We start from the raw sequence: 15,917 nt of genomic DNA on the forward strand, positions 1-15,917 counted from the left end.
GAGCAAATATAATTCCATCATTTCTGTTAAAATGTTATTCAACTTTGGAGCAATACATTTTTGAAGTTCACCTATAAGTAGTCCACACATCTCTAACAAACAATTGTACCTGCACATCAAACTCTTGACTGAAAGCTAGAACAACTGCATGTGAACTTTGCAACTGTATGCAACATTCAGTAGCATAGTGGCATTGATCTTATTCTTTGATATCACTTTTTGCTGCTGGTATCACTTTTATGTGTTTCTTATTATATTATCTTGGTTCTGGATAATACTGCATGTCTGAAAATGATACATTCCAACATTCGGAGACTACTTCCAAAAATCAATTTGCTAAGTGTCTGGGTGGAAAGTTGTAATATTAATATAATAACTCCTTCAGAGACATGGTTGAGCAGTAAAATTTCAGATAGTGAACTTGAAATACATAATGTAAAGTAGCAGTGGCTTGCTTCTGCCAAACATTGTTTTTTGTTTCGTCATCCCAGGATGTTTGCTGCCATCAGAAACAAATTTTGTCAAACTGGCATTTTCATTGGCCTGTTACCAGGTTTCTTTTCCTGTCACTATGCAGCTCTGGTGAGACTATACATTCTGTAACTCTGGCTTCACTGTAACCTTTGTGTGTAACACTATTTTGAGAGAAGAACCAGCCTGATGGTTTTTGGTATACTCTGTACTGAGGGTAGTGTTGTTATTGTTTCCCCTCCTCAGGGACTACCCATCTGCCATTGAGATGAAATCTTGAGGCAAGCGATATCTAATCAAGGAACTGGTATCCCACTCCGGGCAGTAAAAAGGCTTGGAATTTATTATAAACTGTGGAGATCTGAATAATGGTTGATCAAGAGACGAAAATGTATTTGAAGACATCTATTACAGCTCTTGAAAATGTTAAACAAGAAAGTGACAGGTATGTGCTTAAAACCTGCTGGGCATATGTTACTATAATACAGACTTTCTAAGCTAATGTCCAATCTGTTCATACATTCCCTTGCCTGCAATGAGCCAAAGGCTAAATAATAATAATAATAATAATAATAATAATAATAATAATAATAATAATAATTGTGTAAATTAAGTATACCTTTGTTCCTCGCAAAGTTTAGTCTCCCAAATGAGCATCCAGATTTCTTTCCTGCCCAAATAAAAGACATTATTATTTTATGTACTGTTACAAGCCATTTTGTATTGATCACTACTGACAACATTCTTGTTATGTAATTTACTTTAGGAAGTATAAACATTTTAATTAATTCAATCCTGCCCCATAAACTAATAGGCAGATGCGTCCATCTAAAAACATCAGATTGAATTTCATCTAATGTTTCTTTAAGATTAACGTCTCTAGTTACATTGATATTTGATTTTATTTGCAATCCAAGGTAATTTATATCCTTGTTCAATTGTACTGGATGTACAAATCTACTATTGAATTGTGAAAAATTAAAGGGGAGAAATTCTGACCAGTTTACCTTACACTCAAATATTTTACTGAAGCTGTTAATAATTTCAACTGCCCCTGAAAAGGACTTGAATACTTCTGAAAGATATAATAATACATCATCTGCATATAATTAAATTTTACAAGTTTTCTGATATACCTCTGTACCCTTAACCTGTGTTGATACTCTTATTTCACAAGCCAAGGGCTCTACAGCTTAATTGAAAAGCAAGAGTGAGAGGGGACATCCCTGTTTATTACCTCTATGCAAATTCTAATATAGGAGTGATGCAAATGGCCAACTATAAAAAATTTGAATCCATTAAATAAAATAAGGACCACACCCATAAAATTTCAGTACATTCAATTCCATCAAAAGATTTTTCTGTGTCAACTGTGCACACAACAGATAGTGACTTAGATTACCATGATATATTTGGTTAAGGTGTTTTCCTGTATTATCTGAAGAATATCTATTTTTCATAAATACTGACTCTCTGTGGTCATTAAAAATCCCAGGGTGTTTCTCGAAAAGAGTAGGGGTGTAACCCCGGCGTCCTGGCCAAATTTCCCATTGGACTTTACCAATAATCCCTAATAATCCCCATCTATGAATTGGCTTCATTACTCTGCTCTCCTCTGCACTAATAGCTGATGTATGGTGAGCATTCTGGCGCACTATGGCTGCCGTCGCATCATCCAGGTGGATGCTGCACATTGATGGTGGTGGAGGGGAGTCCCCATAACCTGTAAACCGCTTTGTGTGGAGTGTCCAGAAAAGCACTCTATAAGTGTAAGCTATTATTATTATTATTATAATTATTATAACAAAGGATCTTTGTCCTTTTTAAGTATTAAAGTTATGAATGATAAGAAGGGAGTTCCTGTTAACCATATATCATTAAATGCCTGCAAGAGAAGTGGACTAATTGTAGCTGTAAAGTTTGGTAAAACTCAGCAGTAAAACCACCTTATCCAGGTGACTTATTATGTGCAAAAGACGCAATAGCGTTTTAAAGAAATGTATTTTTCAAGAATATTACTTTCATGTGCAGAACATTTTGGAATATCTGCATTAACCATGAAGTTCTGAATGTCACTTAATGTACCAGACACTTCAGACGTGTATAGTTTTTTTATAATAACTTAAAAAAGCTAAATTTATGTTTTTCTCCTCTTTGGCGATTGACCCATCAGCCTTGGCAATACTGCATATATTATTACGTGTCAAACAGTATGTTTCTTCAGCCTGGCTGCCAACATTTCCCTGCCTTATTCTACCTCTTGATGATGCCTAAGCTGGGCTTTATTCATAACAAACTGTTTTGGCTCTCAATATCTAATAATCCTTTACCTGGAGAGAAGTCAGGGTACTCCAATCTCCAAACTCATTAAATATATGAGAAATCTTTCATTTTAAAACATTAATTTGAGATAACAATACTGATTTCTCCGATTCTCTTTTTTTTGTAATAACTGGCTATTCTATTATGTTCCCCCCTCAGACTTCAGGGTCTCCAAGGTAGTGCTTTCATTAGGAACAGATTTTCTGTTCATCTCTGTAAAATTTTGAATATACTCATCTAAATGTTTTAATACATTCATTCGTTAACGAGTTGTTAATTTCCCATCTCCCCCTTAACATTTGTTTTCCCCGTAAACTGAATTTTAATTTTACTGTGCTATGATTTGAAATAATAATAAGATGAATGATGGTATCTGTTACGATCCCTGCCTCCCGGCAACGGAGGAGGCAGAAGTAGGCGTAGCTCCTATCCATCAGTTCACCTATCAGTTTTCCCATTCACCACCACACCCCCGTCTCATCCTACTTAAACACCTGTCCTTACCTACCTCGTTGCTCAGTATTGGTTTACCTTTCGAGCTTCCTGGTTGCGCTACTTCTACTCTGTGTTCGTCTTGGCTTTCGGTTTGCGGTTTTTCCCTTTGGACTTCGGCTTTTCGGATCTCGGCTTGGATTGGTTACTTTCGTTCTGTTTCGGATCTCTGGCTACCCCTGGATTATTGGATTGCTCTACTGACTACGACTTCGGATCACGCTTCGGCTTCGGTACTCGTTTCCTTTCGGATATCTGGCTTCCCCTGGACTCTCGGCTCGTTCCTACGATTACGGCTTGCTTTTGGGTTACGGCTTGGCTTTGTTCGCTCCTGCAAGTGGGTTCACTCACTAGTTCGGTCCCTCTTACCGAACCCATAACAGTATCCTTAGTAAATTAAAAGATGTCATACAGTATGTGACAAAAATAACCTAGTATAGAAAATGTCTTATATCTATTAGAGAAAAAAGTATAGTCCATCTTACTAATAGAAAGTGATCTCCTTACATCTGATAATTTATGTGGATAACTTATGAAGTAAAAGAGCAGCTTTGGAAGGCTGAGTAAGCTGCTTCCCCATATTATCTATAGCAGTGTTCATAACCATGTTAAAATCTCCTCCAAAAATTATGGAGGTATTTTTAAAACATAAAGTCTGGCTTCTATTTTTATAAAAAATACAAGGTCATCTAAGAAAGAGCCATAAATATTAACAAAAGTTACTAATGCCAAGTTCCCTCTACTACTTAAAAAAAGAAATGTATCAGTCTGATTCTCAATTTTATACTCTAATACAAATGGTGCTGTTTTATGTATTAAAATGACAATACTCCCCTCTCTTTGAGGAATTACCAGAACCACAGACCTGATCTACACAACCCCAGCAATTACAATGAATGTCTGAAAATTTTAAACGAGTTTCTTGCAGAAAAGCCACTTGTGCTTTAAGCCTCTTTAAATAATTAAGATACTTATACCATTTAGTTGTGTTGTTGGCACTTTTTTACATCCCAAGTCACGATATTAACATATTTATCTATCTTTAAACCTAGACTCTAAATTAGAAAGGAAAAGACTATCCATCACACAGAACCAATTATCACAGTGATAATTAACCCTGTCTCCCAAAATAAGTCCACCTGTGAATTCCTTATCCCCCCTTACCCCACCTTTATTCCCTCTCACAACCTTCAGTATGCTCAACCAAATTTGTTTTCTTACCCTTTCACACTAAATTTAAACAAAATTTTCATAACTGGGAAAAAAATAAAAATGATGGACGCAAGTGTGTTAAAGAAAGAAAATCAATAAGTCATCTCAACATAAGGATGTTTGTTATTTTTAAATAGCAGTTAAAGAATATCCTGAGGTGAATTACATTTTCCTTACAACCAAGTTGTACTTTTGGAGTCTCAGAAGATATAATTTATCTATGATGAGACATGCTTTAATGCCCTGCTCTCAGCTGCGTTCCATAATTGGGTACAGCTTCTTTCTCCTACCATCTCCTGTGCAAACTTATGATTAATGGAGAAGCTCTTCCCTTTCAATTCTCTCCCCTTCTCTATCACCATCATCTTCAGTTTATAATGCAAAAAACAGGCAACAATGGGCCGTGGTTGAGCTATTTCTGAATGTATTTCAGAGCTCCTGTGTCAAATATGATGTACCCTTTCAAAGCTTCATAATTTAATAATTTCATTATTTCACTGATCTTCTGTTAACTTCAACTGATCTTTCATACAGTAAATGTTTTTACCAACTCCTTAATTTATTTGTGTTATTTTTTTTCCTTTACCCCGATTATAATAATATTTCTTTTCATACATCTACAGTCCAGAAGCAATTCCTTCAGGCACAAGTTTTCATTTTGCAATTTTTAAGTTGTTTGAGTTAGTACAGCACTTTTTTCACTTAGAGTTTTATTATCTTTCTGGGGGTCTTCAAGTACAATAATTATAAATTATACAGAGTATTATTTGAGTTGCAGTTTACAACTGAAACAATGTGCTGTCCGAGCAAAATATGCCAGACGTGGCTCCACTACTAAAATAACTTTTTAAGGATTATGTATTAAAGTAACTTTAAATAACAACAAATCACTAATGATTAGCCATGTGCCTCAACAGATTCTATTAAATACTTTACATGTAGTTTCACAAAAGACAAAAGATTCATTGATTGAATAAATTATTTTGAGATTTTAATAGAGATTAGTTACACTAATCTTTAGCTAAAGACAAATTTACTGGAGAGTTTTAATTTTACCTGGCAGAGCAAGAATTGTCCCATTCGAGTGGCAGACCAACGTACTAGAATGAAAGGAGCCACTAGGGATCATAGCTGTGCTTTTCCCCAAAGGCTTCAATGAGAGGTAGGGGCTCACCAAAAACTGGTGAGGCAGAAAACTCTCACTTGATGGTTCAATCGGAGGGCCCAGGAGCCAGTGATTCAAGGCACATGCTCTTATAGGGGGTCTCATCAAAGACCAGGCCAGGTGTGCACTGTCAATTCAGTCTCCCAGGCTCTACACTCTTGACAGAAGCGACCAGATACCCAGGCGCCCATTGGACCAACAGGGGAGATATCTGCTGAGAGCTGGTCACAAAGTGACCTATCTTCTAGTCTCCTCTCATTTCTGGAACCCACAGTCAGCACAGCCATGAGCAGAGTTCCCAGTCAGAGCCTGAAGGCACAGGAATCCTCAGGGTGCCCAGGCTGACGGGGTGTCGCTCTCTCTGTCATGGAGCGGATTTCTAATGCTAGGCTCCTTAGGAAAGAAAGGAAGGGCTCTGCTGGGTGCCTAAGAAGCAAGGAACAGACAAAAAGAGGAGTGACCAAGACAATCTGAAGTAAGATGGGGAGAAAAAAAGAAAAGAGCTCTAGAGAACTGGAAAACAGCTGCCTTGAAGGGAAGCCAGAAAGGTGGCAGAGAAGGGGGCAGACAAAGAGAGGATCTGTATCTGCACATTACTATATTAAATCAAAACTGTATTAAATGTTTATGTATTTTTACACAATACTGTATAGCACTAATATCATCACAGATTTTCCATGTATGAAAAACACTTACAGAATCTGCATGCTGAAGTTCACTAACTGGACCTTGTCCATATAAAGTCATACCAAGACTGGTGCACATTTCCTGTAACAGACCTCATGCTCATGCTTCCCACCTAGTTGGACAAGCATCATGTTTTGAGTCACTCAAATACTTTAAGTCTCTGTGACCATCCAGAATTCCACTGAGCTGCTAGGATGCATGGATGCATGCTGCCTTTGGGCTCACATGCATATCTACTCACATAACGTGGTCTTCCAACCAGCACTGTACTCAGGGACTATATTCAGGGACAGGATTTGCAGATATCTGTTTTCCCCATTAAATCAATGAATGCTGGCCTTGTGGCTTGACCCATAACACTTGATGTCGGGAGTGAATAGTCATGTCTGTTATCCAGCAATTGACAAGAGTATCTGAGGTTTATAACCTGTGCTACTGAAGTGTTTGTTCTGTTTATCCTCTCTTAGATACTGTATATAAATATTAAAATATCAATGTACTTAAGATGTTACATATATGGTAAAATGTGAACAAATTTAATTATTATTTCAAATGTTTTATTATTTCAAAGTCACATCAAAAACAGTTACAACCAATATACAAAATAAATTATAGAAATCTCAATATAATACTGAATTCTTAAAAATGTCTTCATAACAGAGAATTCATTAAGATGTCTGGGTGATAATGATTGTGAATAATGACTTTCTCCTAAGTAAAATATTGATACTCTTCACCCCATTCAACCACCTCCACAACTCCTATATATATATATCAATATATTTTTAAAATGTCAATATTATGTTTGAAAAAATATTAGAGGTCCAAAATTCAGTGGTCTTCTAAGGACCAATAAAAAGATTCCTTAACGCTGCAATGTAAATACTACACATGTAGAGTATGAGGGACAAATCTGCAATAAAGTGAAGTTGATTTATTGAAGTGACTTGACATCTTGTGTTCTCAAAACCTATGTAGAATAAAAACTGTAAGTCAGTTAAGAAGTAGTTTAGGTCATAAGGCAGCTGTCATTACTGTTATAAAAATCTCATTTTTTTTTTCTAAATTAACACCACTGAGTTCAATTAATCAAAATTAATCTTGCTGCAATATCAGATTTAATGAAATTGTAGTCTTCTTTAATTTCTAAATTGATTATTTGTCGAAAGTTGAATGATCAAATACATTTTTACCAAACAACACCCTATTTTTCTCCTCTTGACAGATTTATAATTTAGTTCACACATTCAATGCATGAAAGTATTTCTCAATTTTAATAATGTCCCCTGTGTCTAAAATTTGATTGCATGCCACCCTCTAGTATGGCAATCCATAAGTATCATATTTCCAAATACCTAAGAATATAGTTCCTCTAATATGAAAACTTACATTCCTGAAACTAAAGTCTATGCAAATTATTTTTTTTTTTAAAAAAAGGCTACTGTTTTAGTTATCTATACGACACAAGGTCAAATTATTTTTTTTATGTTTCAGTTCAAGGAGTAAAGTTACATATATGGATTGCCAGATTATGTGGCATAAAGAAGTGGTACTTGCATTAGATGAGGCAATGGGTGAGGATGTCTTGAATCATTGAACAATGTGATTGATAAAAAGCATTAAAAACTGGTGTTGATCTAATACCAGGCACTTCTATGACATTTTATGGATCTAGAGTCATAGTATTAGAACTTCCTTCATGATATTTGCCTGTACAGAAATTTTTGGGGGCATATACAATTTCTTGTATAAGGAATTTGTATTTTTTCGCATACCCCAACTAGCTCTCCATGAGACCCACAGAAAGAGAGAGAAGCATGGAGTCAGAGCACAGGGTCAGCCATTTGTACGGCTCCCCTGGAGCAGTTGGGGTTAAGGCCCTTGCTCAGGGGCCCAACGGAGTAGGATTCCTGTGGTGGCAGCGGGATACGAACTAGCAACCTTCTAGCCACAGACGCAGATCCTTAGCCACAGAGCCACCACACCACCTGGGAGGGTGATCCCTAGTACCCCACAAGTGCCACTTGCAAGTCCAGGAAAGCAAGATGAAAGCCAGAGATTAAACACATGACTGAAACACTAGTGCAGAGATTATAGCTTTAGATTTTTGGGGTACTGGGAATCCTCCTGGAACAGATGAGAACTGTAAAATGAATGGCTTTTATTTGAACAGACAGGTTATTAATGTATCTGCTGCGGAATTATAGATTACAGACCAAGTCTCTCCCTGCTCCCTAATCTGTTTGGAGGGAAGGAGGGAAGTACTCTATATTGGCATCAATATGCCAATGCTGGTGGGATCAGGAGAATCCAGGGTACCAGTAAGAACAAACTTAAAACAAAATCACATGCATATGTAAATAGTTACAACTCAAAAATTCTCCAAGCATAAGGTAAAATGCTTATGTGCATATTTTGTTTTCCAAATAGGCATTCTATAAAGACTGTTATAGTGGTATAGCTATACAATATATTATATAGTGGTATAGCTACAGTGTGGTAAAACAAAATACTGCTCTCAGAGAACAACATTGCTGCACAACTTTTGTTTGAAAAACAGCACCTGAATGAAAAACAACACTTCTGGAACAGTGAGCTCTGTACAGGTGAGTTTAAGGTGGAGTTGTTTGGCCATAAAGTTTAATGGAGTATTATATTTAATGATAATGTTTTTTTAAACTTGAGCATTCCTATTCCAATAAATCATATTTCTGATCGTGGTTGTTGTTATTATTGTATTTAGATTTATACTGGACCAAATAGAAATATATGGGCTTATCCAATTTGCTTACAGCAAAAGATGCTATCTTTTACTAAAGATATCCAAAATGTAACATAACATATATTTTATAATATATTTCAAAAGAAGAAAATCTTAAAATAGCAATACTGTAATAATGTACATTATTATAAAAATAAACAGTTCAGTTCCTTACATTACTAAATCAAAGGGGTATGGATTACATTGCACCAAATGGCTCTGTCTTCACTGATTCTTAAAAGTGATTTTTAATGAGTTCAATACAGTACATGCTATAACATCACCTATCTACAGTTGTTCTTTTGGATCAGAATACCTGGTTCTTAGCATGAAGAAATGTTTGGCATTTAAAAAAAGAAAATTATAGTAAATATTTTAAGTATGCAAAAGAACATTATTAGTATAATTTACTAAAAAAGACAGCTGTACACATATAACAACAGTAATGCAATTTTTTTATGACAACAATCTATTATTTTAATTTTGGGAATATGATAATAGGGATACGTTACATTTTTATGATTCAATATTAAATAGCAGGAGCTTTCCCAGAGAACTTTAAAATTAAGGAGATTAAATATGTGGAAAAAATTGAGTTCATTTTGACAGACCAGTGCATCCTTGTATAAAAAATGCATAAGAAAAGATGGAAACAAATACAGAATAGTAGGATCCATGAAATAAAGGGGCAACAAAAGAATCAGAAGACACAGAACTGCAAAACACAGAGGAAGCAAAAGTTTAAGAAAGTTAGGTCTGTAAAATATTATTATTTTTATACAAATAAAGTTAAATTACATGCTGAAAAGTAAAAAGTGAACTGACCCGACAAAATGCTCCACATACAAAAAGCTTTATTAATTTATGTGGAATTAACTCTACCTGATCCTTTGTATCTCTCACACTGGTTAATCTCTTTCTAAATATTATTAATGCCTGCATTGTCTCCTGCATTATAATAATTTAAGCTTTGAACATGGGTGGGCTTTATTTAACCATCTGAAATGTAAATATGAGTCTTATTCATTCCAAAACCCAATGCTTGAGGAAGATACATTCATGAATCATTAGGGGTTTTATTCCTTGTATTCTATTTAAATTTCATTCTTGTATGGTTTGGACTTCCACAAGACACATTTAATGCAATTGGTGAATCATTTTCACATCTTCTTATAGGTGGATAAACAGCATAGGTGGGGTTTACACTTCAGTGGTGGATAAAGTGGACCCCCTCCTACAATATTTATAAAGCACTTTGACATCCTTTGGGCTGAAAAACTCAAACATAAAAATCTATATGCAAGAGATTTTTATGAATATACAGTATGTAAATCACATTGTCTGTTGTAAAAATGAAAGACTCAAAACAGTAATATGTCTTGTGACAGGAACCCTATTTTTTAGCAAAGAGAATATGGAATCAAGTTTTGCATTAGTAAAGCTGAATTTACACTGTGTTCCTGAAACCTGAAGATCTTGCCAATGTAAGTAATAAAATTCTTAGTGTGGTACAGTAATTGCTGCTTAAGCACATTTGTAGGTCATGCATATTCTGCTGAACTTGTGTTATCCAATATTCACATTAATCAATATGCAGTGTTAGCATACATAGTGGATACTTTCAAGAGGTATTCTTATTGAATTTATTTTAATTAGTCAGATTCACAAAACTGTCCTTCACTCATCTGGAGACTTCCAGATATACAGGTTTTCTGCCAAGATACAAAAGCAATGACATTTTTTTTTATCTCCCACAGGATGAATGGTCTTAAAAATCAAATAACAGTTTAATTATCTCTAAAGGTATAAGTCAGTTCTTGCAGATTTAATGTTATAGATCAATATCAAACAAGAGCAGCAGTTATACTTAAAAAGCTCAAGCATCATTTTCATGTTGCTGTAAATCAGATTTCGGAAGTTGTTTGAAACAATAAAGCTTATCATAGGCTAAAAATACTAATTGTAGTTGCCTGCTTGTATTGGAAAATTGCAATATTCACAATGAATGAATCAATTAACATGAAGGTGTTGGGTTATGTTACCTTGTTACTGTAGCTCTTTTTCTTCTCTGTTTCTCTTGTGTTTCTGCTTTCCTCTGCCTACTTTGAGTGTTTGTGTATTGGTTTGCACCTGTCTGACTGTGTGAAACTTTAGCATTGGATATTTGATGATCTGTGCAGTGAATTGTCAACTGATAATGTCTGTTCAATATAAAATGTATTTTAAATACACACAATGTACAATATATGAATGTATAACAGTATGCAAGCCTTTAGATGATTCTAAAATAAATCATATTTGAATATTACACAGTGCAAATGATATTGACTTTATATTAATAGTTTGATACCTTGTATTGTAAGCAAATGTATCTACTAATTATATAAAGTAGAATAAATAATGCATCCTTTATAAAGTGAATATTAGTATGTACTGTATAAAGAAATATTCAATTAAATGTTTTAATAATTAAAATAAGTACTACATAGCTTTATTTCTTTTTGCAGTATTTTTGAGTCCCAACACTTTTTATTTCAACATATTCATCTTAAAACAGTATATTGTCTTCTTTAGATGTTACTATACCACACAAATACTGAAGACAAGTTGAAAAGTTTTTTCCACAATTGTAAATGAGGTGTAGCAGAAATTGTGCAGTGTCACAATTTTCTTTTAATATTACAGAACCCCATGGAGATGAACTTATCAATTTTATTTAATGTTGTTATATAATATCGAAATTTAGTATCAAAGGAATGTTTCTTAAAAATCAATACAATTTTTCCACTTGCATTTAGAAAATGGTTATGTCCAAGTGTATTTTCCTGGAAAATTGTCTGTGATGTGAAAAGAAGTGTTAAAGCAATAAGCCATTAACCTTGAGGTTTACAGACATAAACAAATGATAATTTGGAAATATTTAGTTGTGCCGAATACTTCCTTCAGGACATTTTTATTGATTTCTATCCACATTACAATTACTCAAAATAGTACTACTCAAAATATTAATATTAATATTCATACATTCTAATATTAATATAATATATCTCAGAACTGGACTCCGGATGGCTAAATATATATTGTGACCCTGGGCTGTATGTATTTAATATGAATTAAGAAAATGTATTAAGTGTGATAAGATTTTCTACAGATATGATTTTCATAGCTGTTGACAGAATAATAAATACTATAATTACACTGAGTACAAGGGAAGAAATTAACTGTATAACCAGGGTCATCATTTATACACTGTTGTAAAAAATGTAAATGTGCATTTAATGTTATTTATATATGTATTTATTTATTTTGAGAGGATTCTAAATCTTGTTTTAATTATTAGCAGACAACAGATGTATTGCAGATTTGGTATACGCTATGTCCTTGAACTAAAATATATTTTAGCAGTGTGGGTAGTATCTGCTGTCAACATAAATCACATATTATTTCACATGATCTGTTAATGATAAGCAGTTCTTTAATCAAGGAAATGAGACATGATTATTTCCTTGGAGTCCTGTTTAAATGAGTCATATAGGTTAGCCTGGTTTGTTTTCAAGTGCACTAAAAAGGTGTGACATGACAGTTATTTTTCAGAAATCAGTTGCAGAGATAATTTCTAGAGACAGGTATAATCCAATTAATGAGTGCAATTGTGTGAAATTAAAAAAAAATGCTGACAGTCACAGTAGCTGTCATTAAGAATTTTATTTGGTTTCTTTGTTTTCTCTAATTATTCCCTGATCTGTCTTTTTTTGAGATTCCATCAACTGTCGACATGCAACATTGGATTTTTATAAAGAAACCATCAACTCATGCTAACAATGTTACATTCTGGGAATTATTCATGGATTAGACTCAGGACAAGAGAAACTTGCTTTGCTGAAGCCAGCTCTTCAATATTTGAACCTTGTTGTTCCACACGTCAACAATTATGCCTCTAATTACAGAACAAGAAGACTTTCTAGAGAAACATTTTTAGACCCTTGCTAAAAAACATAACAATCTCAACATAACCATTTTTTCTTTTGTTTTCCAGTTTCGTAAATATAGTTTAAAAAAACACTATGTGGAAGAAAAATGTATTGATTTCCAGCATATTCTATTCACTTCCTGCTCAATCTTTCTCAGCACCCTGAATAGGTATTTGCAAGTCTTTAGTGTTAGTATTGTATTTTTAATGAAACAGAAACAAAATGGCTACAGTTAAAAGTGTTGTATGTTTACTTCATACTGTATATGTTGAGCTTTAGGTTATTGACTTATAATAGAAGTTAACATTGGTATAAGCTAAACATGACAGTTGAATGTTACGGTATGTCTATCCCATATCTTTTTTAGGTTGGTTCAATCAGGAAAATACAATTTGTTGGTTTCTTTCTCTTTTGCATGAAAATAGTCATAAATAATAGACAAAATCTGATGAAATCTGACACTATTACAGAACAATTGTTAGACACAAGGCTGTCTGGAATCTGACATTATTCAAAGATGTTTATGAAATTATATTTGAAGATAAAGATTGACCTGGATACAGTTTCTCAAGACAGGTACATCAACCACCAGAAACAATACATGAGTACAGTCAGGAGAATCATATAGAAACTGTCATTCTAACTGACCCACGGGATAAAAACCCATAAACACATAACAGAACAATTAAATATTTACAAAGAAAAAAATATATCGAACTGGTACTGGTGGTTAGATTATTGGAATTTCTAAACTAAAATGATTGTCCCGTTCTCTGCAGGATAGAAAGTCACATTAAAATAAATCTCCAAAACTGAATCATATTAAGACCATCAGAAAATTCCTTGTCATCCTTTTAATTTATTGCCATAATAAAACAGAAGCCTATCTCAAGGTAAACATGTTTGGTTTTCTGACCAAATTTTAAGACATTTAGAAAAGCTGCTGCTCTTAGCTCCACCTATCCTATGGAACTGGATGAATATTTCCATGAGAAATGCTTTGGTTTTTTTAACCTGTTGTGAGTACAAAGAAGGGGACAGCTTCTGATGATCTTCTCCTTCTTTTTGAATACCCTGTAATTTCAACATTTCCAAAAGTGGAATTACTTTTCATAGATGTATACCAAGTATTTTGGCAAACGGTCAGTGTCTCAAATGGAGCTCATCAAAAATGTTCTGAGAGTCACCACAGGGCAGAACTGAATTAGCTGCTTTCCCATTATGCATGTCCACATAATGTGGCATTTTGAGAAAATTGGATTTCTCTGATAACATCAAATACTTTGCAAGGATGAAATCAAAAAGAACACTATTATGAGGTGTGTAAATTTTCATATTGGTTTCAGAGTGCACTGTATTGTAATGTAGTAACTGGAATGCATGCTATTTAAAGTATATTACAAGGACCATTTAGTTCATGAAATTTTCGTGCTGAACATCTAATATTAAAAAAAATCAATGACAGATATTAACTGCTTTAATGTTAATCTTTTTGTGCTTCTGCATTAAATTTAAGATATTTTAGCTAGTTCAGGTTTTCTGTAATTTTTGCTTTGGTTACACTATGAAATAATATTTTAAGATTAACGTTACAAATTGATTTTTAAATTGATTTGGGTATTGCGATTTTGATCACTGCATTTCAGCATCAACATTTATGAAAAAGTATTTTCACATGAATATTTAATCATTTTTAACATTTTAAATTTTAAATTATCTGTACAATGTTTTTTTTTGTGTTCGGTCATTAAAAACTTCTCCAGATGAGTTTATGATCATTTATACGTTAACATAAAGTTATAGTATTCCCACTTGCATCAATGTAAAACATTTGTGCAGATTATATGGTATTGTATATCTAACCATTGCTTGCAGGGCAAATACATAGTTAAGAAAGTATTTTAGTACTGTATTTTTCATCAAAAGGGAAGTATTCTTAGGGACCTTAGGAGTATTTTTTGCTTTGATGTCCCTGGGGCAAAGATACAAAAATTCCGGCCTCGCTGTCAGCCTGTGTGCTATAGTATTCTTTACTGCAGTGGTTCTCAAACTGTGGTAAATTTGTTGGTGCCACATTCACCAACAGAACAAGTGATCGAAAATTAATACTTCTCAAAAATCAAGTATTATGTCATGGCTGAAAGGAATAAACGCCAACAGTACTGATGCCAGCTCCGATAGATCATGCACTGAGAATGAGGAGGATTATAGATCGGCCACTAGGGTTACCATTTAAGCATCAAAAAAAGATTACACCCCGAGGAACTTTCCTATTGCCTTATCTAGTAAGGGGGTCAGGATGGAGAGGGATTTTAAAATATCCCACATTTTATGTTCATTGGTAAAGTAACTATGATGATGTTTAGCTGTGTGAAATGCATACTGTAAGTCCCCTCTGCTGCTATAATAGTATTATCTGTTTTGCTGCCAGATTTTACGAATAACAGGGTCAATTTGGTTGACGAACTCTCTCCTCGAATTGCCTTTTTATGTTTGTCTGAGTCAACATAAGCTTGCAAATCAAGTACACCTTTATTTGCAATGGAGACAAAAGTACCAGGTTTACACACCAAACATTCAGCTTCCCAGTCTTCTCTGCCACTTTGAAAACATGGAAAGTTATTTTTTAGTTCTGCTGTGAATTTACACTTTCACTTTATCATTGGGTTTGAGGGTAGGAAGATGTGAAACAAAATAGGGAACCTTTCAGGGGAATGCTTCTGCACCGCACAGTAAATACACTGATATCGATGCCTGATTTCTCTCTCATGACATAATCATACATGTATGGGACGAAAAGTGAATGACAACATATGTTGCGAAGTGAAGAAATTGT

The sequence above is a fragment of the Lepisosteus oculatus genome, chromosome 7, assembly GCF_040954835.1.
Source record: "Lepisosteus oculatus isolate fLepOcu1 chromosome 7, fLepOcu1.hap2, whole genome shotgun sequence".
NCBI classification, from domain to species: Eukaryota; Metazoa; Chordata; class Actinopteri; order Semionotiformes; family Lepisosteidae; genus Lepisosteus; species Lepisosteus oculatus.